Below are 23,760 nucleotides of genomic sequence, written 5' to 3' on the forward strand. Positions count from 1 at the left end.
TAGGGTGAGCTGGTGTGTGGTGTGGTTGGACCTGGCATGGAACTTAACTGGAGTTTATGTGGAATGAACCTTGAGGGGTGAGTTTTCACATGGGGTGTTGATTATGTGGGAGGTGGGAGGCTGGAATATGTGAATGTTGGGGGGCTGTAGAGTGAACGTGGGGTGCGTGTGTATGTGTGTGTGAGATATGGTTATAGCTTAGCTTAGCTTTTGTTTAGATTTTCTTTTGCTCTTTGTTTTTGTCTTTGTTTGGCCTTTGTTTTATCTTTGTTTCACTCTTTGTTTAAACTTTCTTTGGCTTTTGTTTGGTCTTTCTTTAGCCTTTTGTTTAAACTTTGTGTGGCCTTTTTGTAGTCTTTGTGTAGCTTTTGTTTTTAAGTGGATCTTCGCTGAGGACTCATCAAAAACACCTTGTGTAATGAAAAACCCAGATCTATAACCTCTCCCTATATATTCTGCATGCATTGAAGTAGGCTCAAACCTTCAGGGACCTGGTATAGACGCGGAATCTGTTTCACACAACAACTGCTATTTGAAGGTAAGAGGATTCCATTGGTTTTTATTTTACTTCATTTTATACTTTCATCTTTAAATGACAAGTGTACTTTTTTGTATGGGCCATTTCATTATATCCCAGGGAAAACTTTCTGTAAGAATAGTCAAGATTGAGAGGACATACAAGGATGGGGAAAACAAGAACAGAGGACACCATGTTTATTCTGATGTGGGCAGGGGGCCTCCTGGAACGTTCCTGCTAATGTTTGGAAATCGTCTGAGCCCAGAGAGAGGCTCTGAGCCCTCACTCAGATTTCCTCAGATTCAAAGCCCCGTGTTCCTGGAGCTAGATGGATGGTAGTACATGCTGCTGCTGCTGCTGCTGCTGCTTTTTTTTTTTTTTTTTCTTCTTTTATTATTTGTCATGATTTAAAAATGAGTTTTTCTTCTTATCTAGGAACAATTTTTTTCCTCATACAGTTGGATTTATGTGTGGGGGATGTTAATGGAACAACAAAGCCCAAATCTTTTCGGAATTCTGCCCCCTGTAGACCAACAACCTTAAATGGAAAGGCGCTAATGCTTTGTCTGATACAGAATATCTTAGAAACAACAGGGAGTTTTCAGTTCTATGGATGACAGAGAAAGGAAAAAATATTATGTGTCAGGGAGGCGAGTAATGAACTTGGCCTACAGTACTAGCAGGAAAACGGGGAAAGGACTTTTTAATTCTTTGTGAATAAATCAGGGAGGCAGAGAGCAGGCTGCTGCCAGGTGTGCGGATATGCTGTTTCGTGAGTATTTAGAATGACAGAAAACTTGTTGGTGAGTGAGTTTTAAAAATTGTTTCAGATTTTCAGAAAAGTTGCAAACAATACAGAAAATTTCAGGTGCAGCCAAATTACCCGGATGTTCCTGTTTTACCATATTTCCTTTATCATTCTCTTTCTCTCTCTCTGTATCCATACATATGTGTGTATATATAAAAATATGTGTGTGTATATACATATATACATATGTGTGTGTATATACATATATACATGTGTGTATACATATATACGTGTGTGTATATACATATATACGTGTGTGTATATACATATATACATATGTGTGTATATATACATATGTGTGTGTATATATACATATATATGTGTGTATATGTATAGATATATATACATATGTGTGTATATGTATATATACACATATTTATATCTAATTAATTTTAATTAAAATTAATTTTAATTGGAATTAACTAAAATTAATTTTAATTGGAATTAATTAAAATTTATTTTAATTGGAATTAATTAAAATTAGAAAATTACTATTGAGAAAATACTGTTTTTAAATCTAGAGATATCTAGATTTCATCAATTGTCCAAGGAGCGAATTGAGAACCATGCATGACCTTTTGTTGTCCTGTCCCCTCAGCCTCCTTTAGTCTGGAACCACACCTGAGGCAGCTTTGACCTAGACAGTTTTGGAGAGTATAAGCCAGTTATTTTGCTAAATGTCCTTCAATATGGGTTTGGTCTGCAGTTTTCTCACAATTATGCAGTTTTCAAAGGAATAGGCTTGCATTTTAGATCATACATATCCAAATTCATACTTGAATCTGAGTATACAATTTTTAAATTCAAGGTCTTGTTTACCTAATAGTTACTAGGATTTTAAATGAGTACCTAAAATCTTTGTACACCAAATTGCCAAAAATTAAAAATTTAGAGCTTTTACAGATAATTTCCAAGGAATCACCAAAAGTGTGTAAGTATTGCCCTTGGATTATAAATAGCAATTACAGTGACCTGTATGTGATCTTATAGGCTTAAAGTGAGGTATTCAATTTAGATTCTTTGTGTGTGTTGGAGTCATGTCTACTGCTCTCTGAGTATTAGTTTCATAAATATAATAATTCCTTTCTAAGTGCAACCATCTGCTGAAAGCAGATACAACTCAATAGAGTTTCCCTGGGTAGCCACTCCAGGCTGGCTGGCATCCTTTCGCGGGTTGGCAGGGACGTCTGCCCTAGTGGAGGAGGCGGACCTCTGGCAACGCTGCAAAAAGTCTCCTGATCAAAAGTGTTTCCTACATGTTCTAGTACTCACACCTCAGCACTGAACTACAGACCACACCCATATTGAGGGACAACTAGCAAAATAACTGGCCAAAACTGTTAAAAACTGTCCCCTTATGGGGACAGGAATCAAAACTCTGAGATCCTTAAGCTGTACCAGACATTCTTAAAACAAGTCTTCTCAACAAAATCTGTGAGGTAGGAACTATCACTCACATTTTACAGAGAAGAAAATTGAGATCCAGAGACTAGCCTACGATTACACACAGCTAGTGAATGACAGAGCCCGGAACTCAAGTATGATATAAGCCTATTGAATTTATGGATGAGATGCATTATTCTTTTTTACTAATACATCACACACTTTACTTTAAAGTTACAAAAATTTAAGTTAAAAAGATGAGCTGAAAATGAACTAAGCAATATTTTAAAATAATTTTTATTAATGGTATAAAATTATTTTTTCTCACTAAAAATGTCAGTTGTATTTTTAATGAGAGTAATTGAGTTCAATGTCAAATTTAGTTTTTCCTCCTCTTTGTTAACTTAATAAAAAGATCTTCCTAGTAGTAGGGGCAGAGTTAGCTCTGCCTATTAAAAAATTAATTTGGGCTTATATTACTACTAGTATGATCTTAAAGTCTTAAGTTATTCACTAGTTCCTTATGAAAGAATAAGTTCAGCTAAAACAGCTAAAAACCAGAAGATATAATCAACAAATCCACTCACCAGGCTCAATCTTCAATAATTTTCAGTATACTGAGAGCAAAGGGACAAGTGAAGGCACCCAGATGACCGTCCATTGTTCAGGGCGTGGCTAGCTAACTTGTGCTGAATGAGGGTGGCAGGATCAACCCATGCATTAAATGTTAAATGTAACAATCTCATTTTTATCTTTGTAGATAACACATATGAAAAGAAAAGTCTTTTTTTTTTTTTTTTGCGATGGAGTCTCACTCTGTCACTAGGCTGGAGTGCAGTGCACCAGCCTAGTGGCTCACTGCAACCTCTGCCTCCCAGGTTCAAGCGATTCTCCTGTCTCAGCCTCCCAAGTACCTGGGACTGCAGGCTCGTGCCACCACGCCCAGCTAATTTTTTGTATTTTTAGTAGAGACGGGGTTTCACCATGTTAGCCAGGATGGTCTCAATCTCCTGACCTTGTGATCTGCCTGCCTCAGCCTCTCAAAGTGCTGGGATTACAGACGTGAGCCACTGCACCCAGCAAAAGAAAAGTCTTATACCTCATCTTTCTGAACCTCAGTGAAACATCTTGGGAACTCCCATGGGGTAGGCACATCTGCTTTGGAGGCCACTGGGCTGACCCTTCCACCTTAACAATTCAATTACACCAGGATATGATGGGCTGACACCAAACTCCTCTTGGTATTTCAGTCTCTGTCAACCCCAAGTCTGGAACATCACCATTCCAAGTTCTTTTCCAGCTCCTCCTCTGGCATGAGGCATGAGTCCTTTCCTAGCTCCTCTTCTGGCATGCCGGCATGCCCCTCCTGCACTTGTTTCCATTCAGCTCTGCATTACCTGCTACAATGGCCCAGTGGCCACATCCAGAGAGCTAGTAATTACGCATAGAAGGAATCTAACATGTACTGAGATATAGACACCACAGCGCTCCCAAGAAGCAACAGGTGTGTGGAGGCATTGACTCAGCTACCAGATCCACCACCTCTGCAAGCACAGAGCAGAGTTCATTTCTCCACACAATGTTTGCACGCAGGTGGATGAGGGCTTCTGGTGTCTTCAAGTCCAAAGGGTTTTCTATAACTACTATAGAGAACCTTGTGGTGGTTTCCTCAGAATCACCAAGGTTAACTTCAAGTCCCTACCCCTTGGGTGCCTGGTAGAGACAGAACTCTCATTTCCTTTGTAAGTAAGAGAACCTCTGTTTGGAAGTGGCTGGCAGTTTTATCATTGTGGAGATAGAGGCTTTGACTTCCCAGCAGACTTCCTTTACTTTGAGAAAATTACTAAAATGAATTCCTTAGATTAACAAATATAAAATATCCTTTTTTTTTGTTTTTGTTTTCATTTTTTGCAGAGAAAACACTGAAGTCACAAAAAACTTAAATGCAGGGCAGTTGGTTAACCTATTGTATGATCTTTGTAGTACAGTGAACATATTGTGGCTTTAATAGTACTGTTCCCTAGATGACATAGATTAACTTTTTTCTCCTAAATATCGAATTAGGTTAAAATTTTGGGGTTCTGTACATAGTGCTATTTAATATTGAGGAACTCAACTACTGGGAAAATGTAGCATTAGCTATTATGACTGTTTCATCTGGGCCGTAAAAGTCACTCTGTAGTTTGATAAAGTGTTTTCTACTTAAAAGACTACTCAAAGGATATTCCCATGATGGACCATCCTGGAGTGAAAAATGAGGGCCCCCTTCTCTCACTCAGCCAAAAAATTGGGGGCCACTGGCCAGGCATGGTGGCTCATGCCTGTAATCCTAGCACTTTGGGAGGCTGAGGCAGGCAGATCACTTGAGCTCAGGAGTTTAAGACCAGCCTGGGCAACATGGGGAGACCCCATCTCCACAAAAAATACAAAAATTAACCAAGCGTGGTGGTGCGTGCCTACAGTTCCAGCTACTTAGGAGGCTGAGGCTTGAGGATCATTTAAGCCTGGGAGGTCAAGGCAGTATGAAGACATATTCGTGCCACTGCACTCGAGCCTGGGTGACTGTCTCAAAAAGAAAACTGGGACTCTGTCTCAAAAAGAAAAAAAAAATAATTGGGGGCCAGGACATGGAAGGGTTGGGAGGCCAGAGAGTCTTGTGGATAGGGGTTAAGCTGCTTTCCACAACCTGGAAATCTGCGGGGCTGGACTGGGCCCCTGGGATTAGATCCCATCATGTGTGCTCCAAGAGTGACTTCTTATAATAACTGTGCAGGCCACTCTGGCTTCTGTTGCTTCTGTCACCCTTAAAGCATTAGGTAAATACCTGGTGTCAGCTGTGCTCTGGGTGGTTAAGGAATCTTCGTTTTAAAAGGTACTTCTGATTTTATTTTTGTTCAGGTATGGTGAGGCCAACCAGATCAGGAGATAGTTGCCATTGAAAAGACAGTGTTTTACCCATCACTCCCAGGAGGAGGGGGAACATGGGGAAGGGCCACCTGGCCACATGGGGAAGCGCCAAGGTCTTAGGTCAGGAGTCAGAAGGAGTGAGGGTGAAAAAGCATGGGTGAGAGCCTTTATTGTGGTTTTTGTCGGGAGAAATGGTCTAGGCAGAGTAAGCAGGAGAGGCGTGCTTAAGATTGGCTAGTTTGAATAATTTCATGGGGCTCTGAGGCGTAGGAGCTGTCTGGTATCTGGTCCTGGAGGGATAAGGGCAGAAGAATATTAGTTCAACTTGTAAGAGCTCAATAAAGGAGGTAGTTGGTGAATTTGGGTTCTGGATTGGTTGATTTGCATATAAATGGCAGCTCACAGGGGAGGCAATTGCTATCTCTAGGAATCAGCTAGCCCTGGGAGGGGCAGCGTCTCCAGGGTCAGCAATGCCCCAGATGCCAGAGCATCAAGAAAGAATACAGAAAATAAGATCATTTCCCACAGAATATATGTATCAAAACATCACACACTGTACACCATAAAAACAAAGGAAAAGCAGCACAGGAAGCTATAAGGTTGTGTAATAAGGGTGCTTGAGAGTTAAACTAGACTGGCTAAGAAAGTTTTCCCTGAGGGAGGCATATTTGACTTGAAATCTTGTATTCTTGGGCAGGTGTTACACAAGTAAAGTGAGCTGGGGAGGTATTTCTGGAAATACCAGTCCAAGGTAGAAGGAACCATAGCGCATTGAGACAATTGAATATGGTTGAAACACAGAGAGACAGGAGCTAAATATGTTTTTTAGCTCTATTTTTAGCTCTATTTTTCTTCACTTGGCTGGTTTTCTGAATGCTCCAAACAAGGGATTTGAGAGTTTCTACTCCAATCACTGATACTTGATGGTTTATGTAAGTTATTGTAATAAAAACATATAAATGGCATTAACTTAAATGAAACACTGACTCAAATTACTCAAATTCCAATCACTGGCTCTTGATGGTTTATGTAAGTTACTGTAATAAAAACACATGGATGGCATTAACTTAAATGAAACACAGACTCAAATTACAGTGATGTGTTGGTTAACAACAAAGGTACGTTCTGAGAAATGAGATATTAGACGATTTAGTCATTGTGTGAACGTCATAGAGTGTACTTACACAAACCTAGATGGTACAGGCTACTTAATACAACGGTAAATATTTGTATGTCTAAACATAGAAAAGATACAGTAAAAATACAACATTATAATCTCCTGGGGCCACTGTTGTTTAAATGATCCCTCATTGACTGAAATGTTGTTATATGGCAGACGACTATACATGGAACTCCTAACTTATACACATCATCCCTCTAAAAAGCCATTTTCCCCTAATTGCTTCTCCCCATCCATTAAATTTTAATACTACATATGTATAGTATGTCTGTTTATGTATTGTACATATCTGTGCTTTGCACATAAAAAGAGTGAGAATTCTCACATAGGTCTGAGATTTAAAAAAATAAAATAAAACAAGTAAGGTTTTTTTGCCTCCCCTCAAGATCCAGTTTTTACTTCTTGGAAGGGATATTACCCACGTTGCAAATACATGCAGTGTGCCCTTTACATTGCTTTCTTTAATGTTAACATCTTACGTAACTGTGTAGCACAACTAATAAAACTAATAAATTAACATTGATACATTATTAATTAACTGTAGACTCTAATCATATTTTACAAGTTTTACCACTAAAGTCCTATTTCTGTCAGGTACTAATCCAGGATCTTGCATTGCATTTAGTTATCAGGTCTCTTTAATTTTCTCTAACCTGTGACAATTCCTCAGTTTTTCCTTGTCTTTCATGACCTTTAGAATTTTTAAAAACATTGAAAAGTTATGTATAGTGTCCTTCAATTTGAATTTTTCTGAAGTCTTCTCATGATTAGGTTGAAGTTATATATTATTGAAAAGAATTACACAGGGATGATGTGTGCTTCTCATATCAGAGAATAAACGAGAATGATCTGTCTTATTACTGGTGATGTTAACCTTGATCATTTGGCTGAGATGATACTTCCCAGATTTCTCCACTTTAAAGTGATTATTCTTTTCTTTTTAATTAGTAAATATTTCTTGGGGGAATATTTTGAGATGATACAAATATTGTGTTTCTCCTTACACTTTCACCTACTAATTTTAGCATCCATTAGTCAATGATGCTTGCAGAAATTATTATTGTGGTACTCTAATAGTGATTTTCTATTTCTCTCATTACTTCTACATTTATTAATTGGAATGATTCTTTAAGGAAGATTATCTCTTCTACTCCATTTATTTATTTATTCAGTTATTTATTTATATCAGTATAAGCCCAACAATATTTATTTTATTCCTTGGTTTATAATCCAATACTATTCTTATTTACCTTCTTGCTCAAATAACTTTGGTAGGAGCTCTTTTAGGTTAGCTCCTGTGCCTTTTTCACATGTTGCCAACCTCTCTGAGCATTTTCTGACATCACAATTTTTTCCAGGATAAATTTCTATTTTCTCTGTCTCAGTCTCAAATCAATCACCTCTTTAATGAGCCATGGTTCCTTTTATTGGACACTTTACCAGTGTAGCCTAGTACACTGATGATAATTAAAAAACAAAATTTGGTTATTACTTGTTGTATCAGTTCATTCTTACATTGCTATAAAGAAATATCTGACACTGAGTAATTTATAGAAAAAAGAAGCTTAGTTGGCTCATGGTTTTGCAGGCTGTACAGGAAGCATAGCAGCTTCTGTTTCTGGGGAGGCCTCAGGAAGCTTCCAATCATCACAGAAGGCAAAGGGGAAGTGAGACATCTCAGATGGTGGGAGCAGGAGAGAGAGAGAGAGGGAGGAGGTGCTGCACACTTTTAAGCAACCAGATATCATGAGAACTCACTATCGTGAGGACAGTACCAAGGGGGATGATGCTAAACCATTCATGAGAAACCATGATCCAATTGCCTCCCACCAGGGTCCATCTCCAACTCTGGGGATTGCATTTTAACATGAGATTTGGTGGGGATACAAAGCCAAACCATATCTGGTGTATTTCTTGCTATTGGGGTGTTACTTCTTCTAAAGCTTCTCAGCAGACAGAGCTAGGAAATCTGTGTGCGTATACTAACTTACATATGCACACACCTATATTTATTTCTGTATTTCTGACTCCAGTCTAGCAGCACAAGTTTCATTCTAGCCTTCTTCCTTTCCTTTTTTGTGACTTCATTCTTTGGATAGTAAGAAACTGGATTCTCATTATCTATAATGTATTTATTTGCTTAATTCTACTATTGTAGGATTATCTACACTATTTTTCAAAGTTACTTCAGCCATATCCTTTCTTCCCCCCTTCCCTTCAGTGTGGTTATGTGATTCATTTCATTTGATTTATTTATTGTAGTCAGTTTCATTATTCACAGCCTGCATTTCATCTTGGATTCCCCTCTGCTTCCCCACATTGTGATTGATTTATTTTGTTTGATTTTTTAAAAAAATTCTTATTCTTTATGGAAAAGCCTCATTTTGTCATACATTATGCTTATCTTTTCTCTATTTTAACATATCAATAATGATAATCTCTGGATCTGCTTCCATTGACCATTAAAAAAAATTTGGTATCCTTTTCCTGTTTCTTTAGGTGTCTGGTAATTCTTTTTTTTTTTTTTTTTTTTTCCATTTTTTTTTTTTTTTTTTGTCTTTTTTTTTTTTTTTTTTATTGATCATTCTTGGGTGTTTCTCGCAGAGGGGGATTTGGCAGGGTCACAGGACAATAGTGGAGGGAAGGTCAGCAGATAAACAAGTGAACAAAGTTCTCTGGTTTTCCTAGGCAGAGGACCCTGCGGCCTTCCGCAGTGTTTGTGTCCCTGGGTACTTGAGATTAAGGAGTGGTGATGACTCTTAACGAACATGCTGCCTTCAAGCATCTGTTTAACAAAGCACATCTTGCACCGCCCTTAATCCATTCAACCCTGAGTGGATACAGCACATGTTTCAGAGAGCACAGGGTTGGGGGTAAGGTCACAGATCAACAGGATCCCAAGGCAGAAGAATTTTTCTTAGTACAGAACAAAATGAAAAGTCTCCCATGTCTACCTCTTTCTACACAGACACAGCAACCATCCGATTTCTCAATCTTTTCCCCACCTTTCCCCCCTTTCTATTCCACAAAACCGCCATTGTCTTCATGGCCTGTTCTCAATGAGCTGTTGAGTACACCTCCCAGATGGGGTGGTGGCCGGGCAGAGGAGCTCCTCACTTCCCAGTAGGGGCGGCCGGGCAGAAGCGCCCCTCACCTCCCGGACGGGGCGGCTGGCCGGGCGGGGGGCTGACCCGCCCACCTCCCTCCCGGACGGGGCGGCTGGCCGGGTTGGGGGCTGACCCCCCACCTCCCTCCCGGACAGGGCGGCTGGCCGGGCAGAGGGGCTCCTCACTTCCCAGTAGGGGCGGCCGGGCAGAGGCGCCCCTCACTTCCCCGACGGGGCGGCTGGCCCGGTGGGGGGCTGACCCCCCCACCTCCCTCCCGGAGGGGGCGGCTGGCCGGGCAGAGGGGCTCCTCACTTCCCGGTAGGGGCGGCCGGGCAGAGGCGCCCCTCACCTCCCGGACAGGGCGGCTGGCCGGGCGGGGGGCTGAACCCCCCACCTCCCTCCCGGATGGGGTGGCTGGCCGGGGGGCTGACCCCCCACCTCCCTCCCGGACGGGGCGGCTGGCCGGGCGGGGGGCTGACCCCCCACCTCCCTCCCGGACGGGGCGGCTGGCCGGGCGGGGGGCTGACCCCCCCACCTCCCTCCCGGACGGGGCGGCTGGCCGGGCAGAGGGGCTCCTCACTTCCCAGAAGGGGCGGCCGGGCAGAGGCGCCCCTCACCTCCCGGATGGGGCGGCTGGCCAGGCGGGGGGCTAACCCCCCCACCTCCCTCCCGGACGGGGCGGCTGGCCGGGCCGGGGGCTGACCCCCCCACCTCCCTCCCAGACAGAGCGGCTGGCCGGGCAGAGGGGCTCCTCACTTCCCAGTAGGGGCGGCCGGGCAGAGGCGCCCCCCCCACCTCCTGGACAGGGCGGCTGGCCAGGCGGGGGGCTGATCCCCCCACCTCCCTCCCGGACGGGGCGGCTGGCCGGGAGGGGGGCTGACCCCCCCACCTCCCTCCCGGACGGGGCGGCTGGCCGGGCAGAGGGGCTCCTCACTTCCCAGTAGGGGCGGCCGGGCAGAGGCACCCCTCGCCTCCCGGACGGGGCGGCTGGCCAGGCGGGGGGCTGACCCCCCCACCTCCCTCCCGGACGAGGCGGCTGGCCGGGCAGAGGGGCTCCTCACTTCCCGGTAGGGGCGGCCGGGCAGAGGTGCCCCTCACCTCCCAGACGGGGCGGCTGGCCGGGCGGGGGGCTGACCCCCCCACCTCCCTCCCAGACGAGGAGGGAGGACGCTCCTCACTTCTCAGACGGGGTGGCTGCCGGGCGGAGGGGCTCCTCACTTCTCAGACGGGGCGGTTGCCAGGCAGAGGGTCTCCTCACTTCTCAGACAGGGCGGCCGGGCAGAGACACTCCTCACATCCCGGATGGGGCGGCAGGGCAGAGGTGCTCCCCACATCTCAGACGATGGGCGGCCGGGCAGAGACGCTCCTCACTTCCCAGATGTGATGGCGGCCGGGAAGAGGCGCTCCTCACTTCCTAGATGGGATGGCGGCCGGGCAGAGACGCTCCTCACTTTCCAGACTGGGCAGCCAGGCAGAGGGGCTCCTCACATCCCAGACGATGGGCAGTCAGGCGGAGACGCTCCTCACTTCCCAGACGGGGTGGCTGCCAGGCAGAGGCTGCAATCTCGGCACTTAGGGAGGCCAAGGCAGGCGGCTGGGAGGTGGTTGTAGCGAGCCGAGATCACGCCACTGCACTCCAGCCTGGGCGCCATTGAGCACTGAGTTAACGAGACTCCGTCTGCAATCCCGGCACCTCGGGAGGCCGAGGCTGGCGGATCACTCGCGGTTAGGAGCTGGAGACCAGCCCAGCCGACACATCGAAACCCCGTCTCCACCAAAAAAATATGAAAACCAGTCAGGCGTGGCGGCGCACGCCTGCAATCGCAGGCACTCGGCAGGCTGAGGCAGGAGAATCGGGCAGGGAGGTTGCAGTGAGCTGAGATGGCAGCAGTACCGTCCAGCTTCGGCTCGGCATCAGAGGGAGACCGTGGAAAGAGGGGAGAGGGGAGAGGGGGGAGGGGGGAGGGGGGAGGGGGGAGGGGGAAGGGGAGAGGGGAGAGGGGAGAGGGGAGAGGGGAGAGGGAGCTCTATCTACCACACAGTCCTTCTCTGAATATCTCCGTGTCTGGTAATTCTTATTGTATGCTGGACATTGTGGATAATAGATTGTAGAGGTTCTGGATTATGTTAAATTACCAGAGTCACTCTGACCCAGTCAAGTCTTGGTTTTAGGCCTTGCTAGGTCAGACCTATTTTATCTTTGCATTTACTTCTATGAGTTGTCCCTATTCTAGGGTGAGAGCTTTCTGGGGTCTCAACTGAAAGATTGGGATGTTCACCAAGGTCTCACAGTGTCTCCTCATTAATATGTGAATTCAGATATTTCTGCTTGGTTAACAGCCTCTTAGCAAAATATTTTAAGGGGCTTCCCACAGTTTCACCCTGCAATTGTGCAACTTTGGATTTGGCCAAGGATCTGAGAGAAATTATATACAGTCATGCACTGCATAACAATGTTTTGGTCAATGACAGTGGTGGTCCCATAAGATTATAATGGAGCTGAAAAATTCGTGTCATCTAGTGATGCCATGGCTGTCATAACATCATAGCACAACACATTACTCATCTGTTTGTGGTAATGCTGGTGTAAACAAATCTACTGTGCTGCCAATTGTATAAAAGTACAGCACATACAATTATGTACAGTACATAATACTTGGTAATGCTGATAAATGAATATGTTACTAGTTTATGTATTTATTATAATACACTTTTTATTGTTATTTTAGAGTGTGCTCCTTCTACTTGTATTAAAAAAAAGGTAGCTGTAAAACAGCCTCAGGCAGGTTCTTCATGAGGTGTTCCAGAAGAAGACATTGTTGTCATAGGAGATGACAGCTCCATGTGTGTTATAGTCCCTGAAGAACTTCCAGTGGGATGAGAGGTGGAGGTAGAAGACAGTGATATTGACTATCTTGACCCTGTGTAGGCCTAAGCTAATGTGTCTGTTTGCATCTTAGTTTTAAAGAAAAAAGTTTAAAAAGTAAAAAATTAAAAATTTTAAAAATAGAAAAAAGCTTATAGAATAAGAATATAAAGGCAAAATACTTTTCTATAGCTATATAATGGGTTTTAAGCTAAGTGTTATTACAAAAGAGTCAAAAACTTAAGAAAATTTAAGTTTATAAAGTAAAATGTTACAGTAAGCTAACATTTATTTTTGAAGAAAGAAAAAATTTAAAAAATAATTCTAGTGTAGCCTAAGTATATAGCATTTATAAAGTCTATGGTGGTACACTGTAATGTCCTAGGCCTTCACATTTACTCACCACTCATTTACTGATTCACCCAGAGCAACTTTTGGGTCTGCAAGCTCCATTCATGGTAAGTGCCCTATATAGCTCTACCATTTTAAATCTTTTATATTGTATTTTACTGTACATTTTCTATTTTAGATATGTTTCAATATGCAAATACTTAAATTACTATTGTGTTACAGTTGCCTACAGTATTCAGTACAGTTACATACTGTGCAGGTTTGTAGCCTGGGAGCAATAGGCTATACCATATAGTCTAGGTGTGTAGCAGGCTAAAGCATCTATGATGTTTGTGCAATGACAAAATTGCCTATTGACTCAGTTCTCAGGATTTAGCCCTGTCATTAAGCAACACATGACTGTATATTTTCCCAGTGGTTCCCTATTGTCTGTTATTCTCCACTCCACCCTTCCAGATTCCCACGGCCTTAGCATCCCCTAACTCCTACCTCTGTTTCTTTCTGTCTCTCCTTGGACTCTTTTTTTCCCTGTACAGCAGATTGAAAAATATCTTCACAGAAAAAACCAGGATGAATGTGGGGTTTAACTGCTTTGCTTCCTTTCTCTCAAGGATCATAGCCCTGCAATCGTTGCCATCCAGTGCCTGAGAATAATTCTTCTGTATATTTTTTCAGCTTTATTGTTTCATCAGGAGTTTAAATTCAATACTTGCTTCTATATCACTACTGATCATTTGTCTTTTTTTTTCTTCTTCTTTTTTTTTCTTGAGATGGAGTCTCACTTTGTCACCCAGGCTAAAGTGCAGTGGCACAATCTCAGCTCACTGCAACCCTCACCTCCCGGGTTCAAGCAATTCTCCTGCCTCAGCCTCCTGAGTAGCTGGGATTACAGGCGCCTGCCACCACGCCTGGCTAATTTTTGTATTTTTAGTAGAGACGGGGCTTCACCATCTTGGTCAAGCTGGTCTCGAACTCCTGACCTTGTGATCCACCCACCTCGGCCTCCCAAAGTGTTGGGATTACAGGCCTGAGCCACCGCGCACGGCCCTGATAATTTTTCTAAATAAGAAAGCTTGTAGATTCATAGGATTTCAATTATTCTGTCAAGCAGAGGGGAGAAAAGAAACATGCTAGTGATCCTTATCTGATTTCACTTAAAACTCTTACAAAGATTTCTATAGTTCATTACACAAAGTTTTCAATTACATCCTTATTACTAGAATAAAAATGATCAACTAAGAGAACCAACTAGAATTACAGGGTTCTTTTGGAAGCTATTTTTGTGTCTAGAATCTTTATAATCTTATAAGACCTTTTTTTTTTTTCAAATAGCCCTTCTGAGATCTGATATGTATTAATAAGGAATGGGACCAAAGGTTATGAATACACGTGAACTTCCATATTTCATATGAAAACAATATTAATATCCTCTGGAAGTTCTCAATTTAATGCTTTATCAAATTAGATTTTTTCATGTGATATACAGCACAAAGAACACATCTCTTCTTTGAGAGCCGTAGAAAAGGAGGAGGATATTCCTTAAGCTCCTTTCTTGGGATGATTTATTTGATTGTGAAGATTTATATTTTTAGAGCCAGACTCTGGAATTTCATTTATCAAGTTTATAAGCAAAAATTCGGCTTGTAAAGCTCAAATTTACTGGGAGAAATGAAAAAAAGAACTACAGATTTTCTATATAATGACAGTGAATTAACTGGACATATAGCTTTTTTTTTTTTCTGTATAATGTTAAGGCGGTTATTAAAAGTTTACACGTGATTTTGTGACTGTATCTTTCCCCCATCCCTCAGCTGGCAGATGGCATCTAGATCAAACGTCATAATCCTCCCTAGGATTATGAGAGTGAAGCTCCATGTATAACACACTTGAATTAACTGCAACCTGAGAAACCAAAACACTATATTAACCAGAGCATATTCTACTGCTTCACTTTTAGGAAAAAAAAAAAGAAGCAAATGATACCAAGACAAGCTCATAACAGAGATCCAATCAGCAGATGTGTACGGATGAAAATACAGGTACAAATGAATCTCTTATAGCCTTTTGGATCTGCATCTAAATTTTTGCATAATGATGACTAGTATTCAGAATGTCACAATAGAATGCAGAATCAGCAAAAGAATGAGCAATCAAATTTTCAGTAAGAGTTAAACACTTCTTTAGTACGTCCACATGGCTCACCCTATTCTAGGTTCTGGGAGCAGAAATATAAAAAAAAATTTTCTCTACCCCAGAGGGACTATGACCCAAGCCACCGTGTGTCTGTGCTTGGCAAACCCACATATCGTGCACAGCGGAACAGCCATTCTCTGATAAACAGACTTCCTCCCTTTATATTCCCAAACTTTCTGCAGGAGAGCCCTTCCATCTTTTTGTGTTAACTGAATCTAGCCAATTCTCTGAGAACAAGGCTTTATCTGTTAGCCTCTCAAATGGCGGCCACTTTACACTCCAGGTAGCTCCAGGTTTGAGAGGGGGGTCAGTGTCTTCCCCACTGCCACCTTAGGCCACTGTGCCTTCACCCTCTAGTTAAACCTCTGCAATTTGAAGCTTGTGCTCCATTCCTGTGGCAGCCTTCACCGGGCCTCCAAGTCACATCTCCTCCTTCGCTGATGGTTTTTTACTGGGCTGCCCACTCCCTCTCCACTTAGGTGACTTTACTATTTAATTGAATGAAGTATTCACCACTCCAGTGAATTATCCACTCTGCTCATCCATCTATTGTCATTCTGTGACCATTGTCAGTACCTCAAACTACTCCATCAACCAAACAGTGCAAACGTCTAGCATCTCATTCACAACTTCCTTACTTTTCATTTGTTATATATATCCCATTACAAGTCTTCTTTCACTAGGTGCTTCTAGTTGACTTGCCCTTTCACCTCCCATTCATTTACCTATCCATTCATCTATCACCTTTTTCTACCTTCTATTTTCTTCACATTACTGATAGATTCTAAGATCCATTACTTCAATTCTTCTCTTGAAAATTGTCTGGCGAATTCCACCCCAGGGTGAACCTATCCATCTCCTCTATGTCTACACCCAGGCTGCTAAGAAAAACTAAAGAAAAACAGAGTGGAGCAGATTTGTATTTCTGCAAATTAATGGTCAGTGACCTCAACTAGACTCTCAAAACTGACTGGTCTAATTTCTACAAAATCTCTCTTAAACCCATTCTATTCCTCTCAAGCCTCAAACTCTCTTATTCTCAGCATCTTTCCATTTCACTGGAAAAATGGAAACTATTAGATGGAGACTTCATACTGTCAAAAGTCTTCTCTCTTCTAACAAAGACCAACCATTTTGCATGTGCTCTGCACTCTAGCTCCTCAGGTTTTTCTCAAGAATATTAATTATTTCCTCTCTTTTTTGATATTATTTCTATTTCTTCCTCTCTACTTCCCATTAGCACTTATGCATGGTCCAATTTATCTCATTACTACAAACAGCTCAACAAACCAGCCAAACATCTCCCTCTGCCCCCACAAAGAACCCTTTGCAAACCACGTGATTCTCTAGCTCCTTCTCTCCCACTGTTCTCAAATTTCTGGGCTGAGTTGCCTATAGTTTCTCTTTCTATCTTTAGTCACTATTCCCTCCATAAACCCTCAAATTCAACTTCTGTTTCAACAACTCCATGGAATCAACTCTTGCTAAAGCCACCAATTATTTTCTTACCACTTAATCAAATGTACTCGTGTAGTCCTCATATCATGCCATCTCTCAGAATCATTCTACAAAGTTGAGCATTCCGTCTTTTGAAATACTTTTTCCCTTTGATTCCCATGATGTCACATGCTCCTAGTTTCTCTTCTACCTCTCTCATTCAGCCATCAAAGCAATCCCTTCCACTCTCATGGCTTCAATTGCTACCTATACTCCAACAACTTTCAAATTCTATCTCGAGCCAACTTCTTCTCTGAACTATTCACATGACATCTTCATCTAGAAGCCTTCAAACACCTCAACTTGAATACATTAAAAGTGAACTCATGCTTCTGTTTTTCGCCCAAACCTTCTTTTTCTCTAGTAGATACTTCCAACACCCATCTAGTTGCTCAAACGACACACCTTGGATATACCCTTGACTCCTCCTCATTACCACTTCTTATGTGCAACGAATTACCAAGTCTTGTTAATTCTACTCTTGGAATATTTTGTCACCACCTTCATTAATCACATGGCCTCCTGGAATGGGCTTTGCCCATGAAAACAATTTTCCTCAAAGCTATGGAAGTGATCTTACAAAAACGCACCTCTGGGTCGGGCACGGTGGCTCATGCCTGTAATCCCAGCACTTTGGGAGGCCGAGGTGGGCGGATCATGAGGTCATGAGATCAAGACCATCCTGGCAAACATGGTGAAACCCCGTCTCTACTAAAAATACAAAAAAATTAGCTGGGCGTGGTGGCAGACACCTGTAGTCCCACCTACTTGGGAGGCTGAGGCAGGAGAATGGCGTGAACCCAGGAGGTGGAGCTTGCAGTGAGCAGAGATCGCACCACTGCACTCCAGCCTGGGCAACAGAGCGACACTCTGTCACAAAAAAAAAAAAAAAAAAGCACCTCTGACTATGACATATTTCTACTTTAATATCCTTCAGTATATTAAGGATTTCCCTCCCTTATAGTATTTTTTGATCTACCTAGCATGTCAGTTCACAGCTCAGCCTCTGATTTCCTCTGCAGCCCATCCTGCTCCACTCCTTCTTATATACATTGTTACAGCCGCACTGGCCTTGTCCTAAGTCCTCAAATATATCTCCCCAACCCCAACTCAGAGCCTTCTGTCCCAAACACTCTCGGCCTACTCCTTTCTCTGCTGCAATAACATTGACTCACTCTTCAGCTCCTACCCTCCAAGAAGCCTTCCCTGACCTATTATCCTAGTTAAGATCCTCAACTATATGGACTCATTGCCACCTGTACTTTTCCTTCAAGGTGCTAGTCAAGACTCTAAACAATTACTTCTAAAGATGGTACTTGTTTAATGTGTGTCCTCCTTGCTAGAATGTGCACTCCTGAGATCATTGTTCATTGTCTTTGTTCATTGTCATATTGTCAGGGGCTAACATTATGTTTGGCTCATCATATGTACTCAGTGACTGCTTTTTTGAATGAATTAATGGTTTTAATATAACATGGTAAATATAAAGATGGAGGCATAGAGATTGCAAAATGGAACAGAGATAAGTGGCATTTCACTCAGCTGAGGAAGTCTACCAGTGTAATTGCTATTGTGTGACTCAGATGATGGTCTTGGACACAAAATTTGTGAATAGGGTGGTCAGCAATCTAGTGCTTATTTCAGCTTGTGTCTCCAGCTTGGCCTCTTCTTTGTCTCTCAAAGAATGGAACCCCTGGAAAACCCAAGGCAGCTTAGTAGCTATCACCACTCACTAGTTGTAGGTGGAGCAATACATTAGCCCATCAGATAATCTGAGTTCTCTTCTTAAGTCCCCTGCTATGACCACAGATCATTTAGGTTTTTCTATAAAACAATACAATTTGGGAGATTGGTTGTCTTCCCCATCATTCAGGAAAAAATTATAAGAGAATTTGTTTTACCTACATATGTATACATTCAAAATCCCATCATTTTCATAGGGAGAAACAAATCATCCTTATTTCCTTATTTCTTACACCACAAACACTGGATTAAGAAAGGCAAATAATTGTAAAACCTAGTACACTTTGAAATTATAATGATTTCTATAGAGAGACAATTTTATGCTAAAACCTTAATTTTTTAAACTACCCTTGCTGAGAACCTGACAAAAGCAGCCCGAGTCCTACATAACATCTCAGGGGACAGAAGCACCTGGGGAATTTTAAGACACTTTCAACCCAATCAGTGTCAACGTTCGTTCATTAAGTGGATGGTGAAACAGAACCCTGAGGATTCAGACAGAAACTTTGTCCTCAAAGAGCTCACGCTGAGATCACAGACATATAGCCACATTATTATAACATAGTCCACAAATAGAAGTATGTACAAGTTATAAAGATAGCCCAGAGAGGGACAAATCTTTTTGGGGGATCAAATCCTGATGAGGTAAGACCTCAGCTGGGTTGTTAAGGATGAATAGGTATTTACCACACAGACATGATAGGGAAAAGGCATTCCAGGGAAAGGTCCATCTTCTGATCACAGGATAATGCTTCTGGCCTGTACCAGCAAGAAATGGTGTGGGAGGTGAAGGACAGAGACCAAACCCTGAGGGGTCTATGTGCCGTATTAATTGAGAAACAAGGACTTGGTTCTGTAACTGAGGCGACCCTTAAAGTTTTTGAGTAGGGACAGATATAATCAATTTCACATCATCTCTGTGGCAACGTGGAGGATAGATAAGGGGAAAGTGAGTCTAGAGTCAGGGCCAGCCAGCAGATAAACGGAGAGACCAGCTGGGCCTGCCCGTCCCCTTGGCCTGTAGAAAATTGTGGGAATATTCATCCACATACAATTCCAGGGTAAATTTGAGTGTCCATAAACTAAAACCATGTATTGTATAATTTTAGATACAAGAAACTGAAGGGTATCATGTTATTTACATAACATTCAGAAAACTACTGCACTTCTTGAATGTTTATCTGGCCCCACTACAATAAGTGAAGGTTTTACTCCTGAAATAATTGCTAAATAAATTATCTGTGTGCTAAAGATAACAACCGTAGGTCACACCCTTTCCTTTCCCTTAGAATAGCTGGAAGCAGGTAGAGTTTGTTCATCAGAAAGGACTTTTGCACAACTTTATGAGATAGTTGCAGGTGGGCAGTGTGGTTCTTGGACCACATTAGTTTGTCCTTGTTGCCTAAAACAAAGCAAAACAATGAGGGCATTTAACATGGCTTTGTTTTGTGTCCCCACATGGGCCTTCAAAATAATTAAGGACTCTCTTATGTTTTCATTTTTTCATAGTCTTGGCAGGTCCCCACAACAGTATTAGATTTTGACATCTTGCTGCTTTCTGTGGAAAAGCACCCAGATTCCAAATAAACATGTGTATGAAATTTTCCATTACCTGGCACTGGTTTGTCACCAACAATCTACTGTTCAACATTTATTGTACTAATTTGTAAACATAATAGTTGTCACGGAGACAAATGGATAAACAAGGACAGACAGATAATGACATCCTTAGAGACAGCATGTAGTAGTTACAGCCAACCTTGGGGTCCTACATTTTTGTGTTTTTGCTGCTGTGGACTGATGAACACAGAAGCCATTGTTTTTTACTGTGTAAATCTACACTCAGAAGAAAGGGTCGTCAGCCTCTGGCCTGAGAGGATTAGCAAGGTTTTAGAGACTAAGGTCTCTACGGGAGCTGGTGAATGTGGAATGAAATTACTCTTCGGGAAACATGGATAATTTTTTATCACAGCTAAGGAGTTGGGGCTGAGCAGTTTTTGGAAGGCTGTGGTTAGGCATATGTGAAAACCTGGGCCGGTAATGGAATCTCTGGACCCCCAGTTATTATTCCAAAATAGCTCTTGTAGAAGCACCCGTGTGCACTCCTCACTTGCAGGAAATCATGGGTTCTTTCTGACAGCCTGGGGCTCACCGGCCTGTGGGCGTTCCTCTCACCAAGTGCGAGTCCAGTCAATGGTGGTTGAATGGACGCACCTCCCTCGCCAGTGCCTCTGATTGGCTGCTTTCCCCCTACCTGACGTCATTTCCCCTGTTTTTGAGGATCAATCAGGATGGACACAAACGATGCTTCCTTACTGTCCTTTGCCTTTCTCTGAGTACTACATAGTTAAGAATATTTGTAATATGATTGCTAGCTATAAAAGATACCTCTTTTTCTATTATTTCCCTGTTTATCTACTTTTTAAAAAAATTTATAGTTTGTTTTTAATGTAAACATCCTGGTTACTAAAACTTCATACGTTTATATGTTGGAATATTTTCTTCTATACAAGCACTGGTCTTTTAACTTCTAACCTCAAGTTGTATAAAATAATCTTTTTAGTTTATAAAAGAGTCTCTATGATTTGCTTTCCTCCTGTTCAAGTTTGCTGTGTTAGAAGGAGCATGGTGTCAGGGTTAGGCATACATTCTAGTTTACCTTGGTTGGGGTCCTGGGACTCCATTTACTAGCTCTGTGATCTTGGTTGAGTTATCTGACTTCTCTGACTCTCTCATTTGCAAAACGGGGCTATTATGAGGTTATGAGGATGAAATAAGTTAAATACGTAAAGCCCTTGAACAATGCCTGGTTTGTATCTCATTCCACGTGTTTACTATTGTAATTTTTTTCTAGGGTATTTGTTCTAATTTCTTCTTGTCTTTTTTTAGGGTAGTCCATCCATTTCCCGACTCTATTAAATAAAATAAAATATATAAAAATGCTCCCTGTGTTGTGATCCATGCTACTATACAGATGTATAGTATATGTGTAGTGTATAGTATGGAAGTTCATACTGTACTTCCAGCTTACCCTCCGAAGTGGCTCTTCACCAACTATGTGTGAGAGTTCCTGTTTGTCTACGGACTCTCTTAAGTTAATGTCAGGCTATTTAACTTTTACCCATCTGATTCTTGTAGAATGGTATCAATTGTTATAACCTGTGTCTTTTTGATAATTGGTGAGTTTGAATGTATTTTTATATGCTTATGGGTCATCCATGACTTCCTCCTCTGTAAACTGCATTTTCATATGATTTGCCCAATTTTCTTTCGGGTTGTTTTTTCTTAATGATTTGTACGAGTTCTTTAAATATTCTGGATAGGAATTATTTGTATATTATATGTGTTGCATTCTCCCAGTGTTCCTTAACTTTTGACTATGTTTATTGTGTCTTTTGATGTACAGTAGCTTTTTTTTTTTTTTTTAACTTCTGCTTTTAGAGACAGGGTCTGGCTTTGCTGCCCAGGCTAGAGTGCAGTGGTGTGATCATAGCTCACTGCAACCTCCAACTCCCAGGCTCAAGAGATCCTTTCATCTCAGCCTTCTGAGTAGCTGGGACTACAGGCATGTGACATCATGCCCAGCTAATTAAAAAAAAAAAAATGTAGGGATAGTCTTGCTATTTTGCCCAGGCTGGTCTCGAACTCCATCTTGGACCTCAAATGATTCTGCCTCAGCCTCCCAAAATACTGGGATTACAGGCATGAGCTACCATGCCCAGCCTGTAGTTTTTAATTTTGATGTAATCACTTTTCCTTGCAAGTTAATTTTATCAACATTATTTGTTGAAGAATCTGTCTGCCCCCTACCAATGTATAATAACATCCCTATCATATATCAAGTTCTCTTGTTAATATGGTTGTGTTTCTATTTTTGAATAGAACTGTTCCACTTGTCTATTTCTGGGCAATGCCACACTATTTTAATTACTATTGCTTAGTAATGTGTTTGGATATCTGGGTATGAAAAGTCCTGTCATTCTTTTCAGAATTTTCTTTCTTTCTTTTTTTTTTTTTTTGAGATGGAGTCTCATTCTGTTGCCCAGGCTGGAGTGCAGTGGCGTGATCTCTGCTCACTGCAAGCCCCATATCCCAGGTTCACACCATTCTTCTGCCTCAGCCTCCCGAGTAGCTGGAACTACAGGTGCCAGCCACCACGCCCGGCTAATTTTTTGTATTTTTAGTAGAGACAGCGTTTCACCGTGTTAGTCAGGATGGTCTTGATCTCCTGACCTCGTGATCTGCCCGCATCGGCCTCCCAAAGTGCTGGGATTACAGGTGTGAGCCACCGCGCCCGGCCCCAGAATTTTCTTAGTCCTTTGATTGTTGGTCCTTTGCCCTTCCATCGAATCAGATCATCACATGCCACAAAAGACTGTTGGTGATTTTAGTAAGAAATGCATGAAGTTCTGAACTCACTTTGGAAAAGTTTACATCTTTATGATAAAGTTTTTTTCTATCTATGCACAATTTTTCCTTCTATTTATTCATGCATTCTTTTATACTTTCACTGAAGTTTTGAAATTTTTTCTCAAAACAATCCATACATTTTAGTCTTTGATTTATTTCTAGGTACTTCAGGATTCTTGTTGCTATTGTGAATAAAATTTTTTTCAGTAATTATTTTTTTCCATACTCCCTCTCTTCCTGGGTGTTCTCCTGTGTTCCCTTGGCTGTAAATCTCATTTTTATGTCAAATACAGTGCAATTGATTTCTGCCTTTCTCTCGTGATTTCTCAATCCACATGACCAGTCATTCCGTTTTACAGACACTTGGAGGTTTCAGAAGTATCTCAGACTGAGCATGTCTAAGATTGAACTCTTGATTCTTTTCTTCCCCATCCCTAAACCATTCCCCCACCTTAGAAACATGATTGGCTGTCTACCTAATTTCTCTTGGAGACATCCTGGATGTCTGTGCTTCCTTGCTGACATTCAGTCTGTCTGCATGTCCTGTTCATTGTTAGGTTTCTTTTCTTGCTAATGCTGTACTCTGACCTACCCTAGACTAGTCTATTAGGTGGCACCATCAGCACTTAGACCTTTAGAAGCATCTCAGGCTTAACCCGTGTGGAACATAGTAGGTGCTCAATTAATATTTGTTGAATACATAAATGTTTAAAACTGTACTCTTACCTTTTTCCCCCCAGCCTTCCCCACCTCAGTAAATTGCTTCATTGGGCATTTGCTTAAGTCATAAGTGTGGCA

General features: G+C 41.9%; 1 protein-coding gene across 4 annotated transcripts in view; it reads left to right on the top strand.

The window, feature by feature from the left end:
• The first annotated feature begins 386 nt into the window (after window positions 1-386).
• The window catches only part of MOBP (myelin associated oligodendrocyte basic protein), a 66,880-nt gene continuing 43,506 nt past the window's right edge, over window positions 387-23,760 (top strand). For 3 of the 4 annotated variants that reach the window (XM_034956166.3, XM_034956159.3, XM_034956164.3), the window contains exons 1-2: window positions 388-538; window positions 15,077-15,158. The gene's annotated coding sequence lies outside the window, so the exon portion shown is untranslated. Of the gene's footprint in view, window positions 539-15,076; window positions 15,159-23,760 lie in introns of all 4 variants that reach the window. The other variant, XM_034956163.3, reaches the window with a different exon arrangement.

The sequence above is a fragment of the Pan paniscus genome, chromosome 2 (genome assembly GCF_029289425.2).
Source record: "Pan paniscus chromosome 2, NHGRI_mPanPan1-v2.0_pri, whole genome shotgun sequence".
Lineage (NCBI taxonomy): Eukaryota > Metazoa > Chordata > Mammalia > Primates > Hominidae > Pan > Pan paniscus.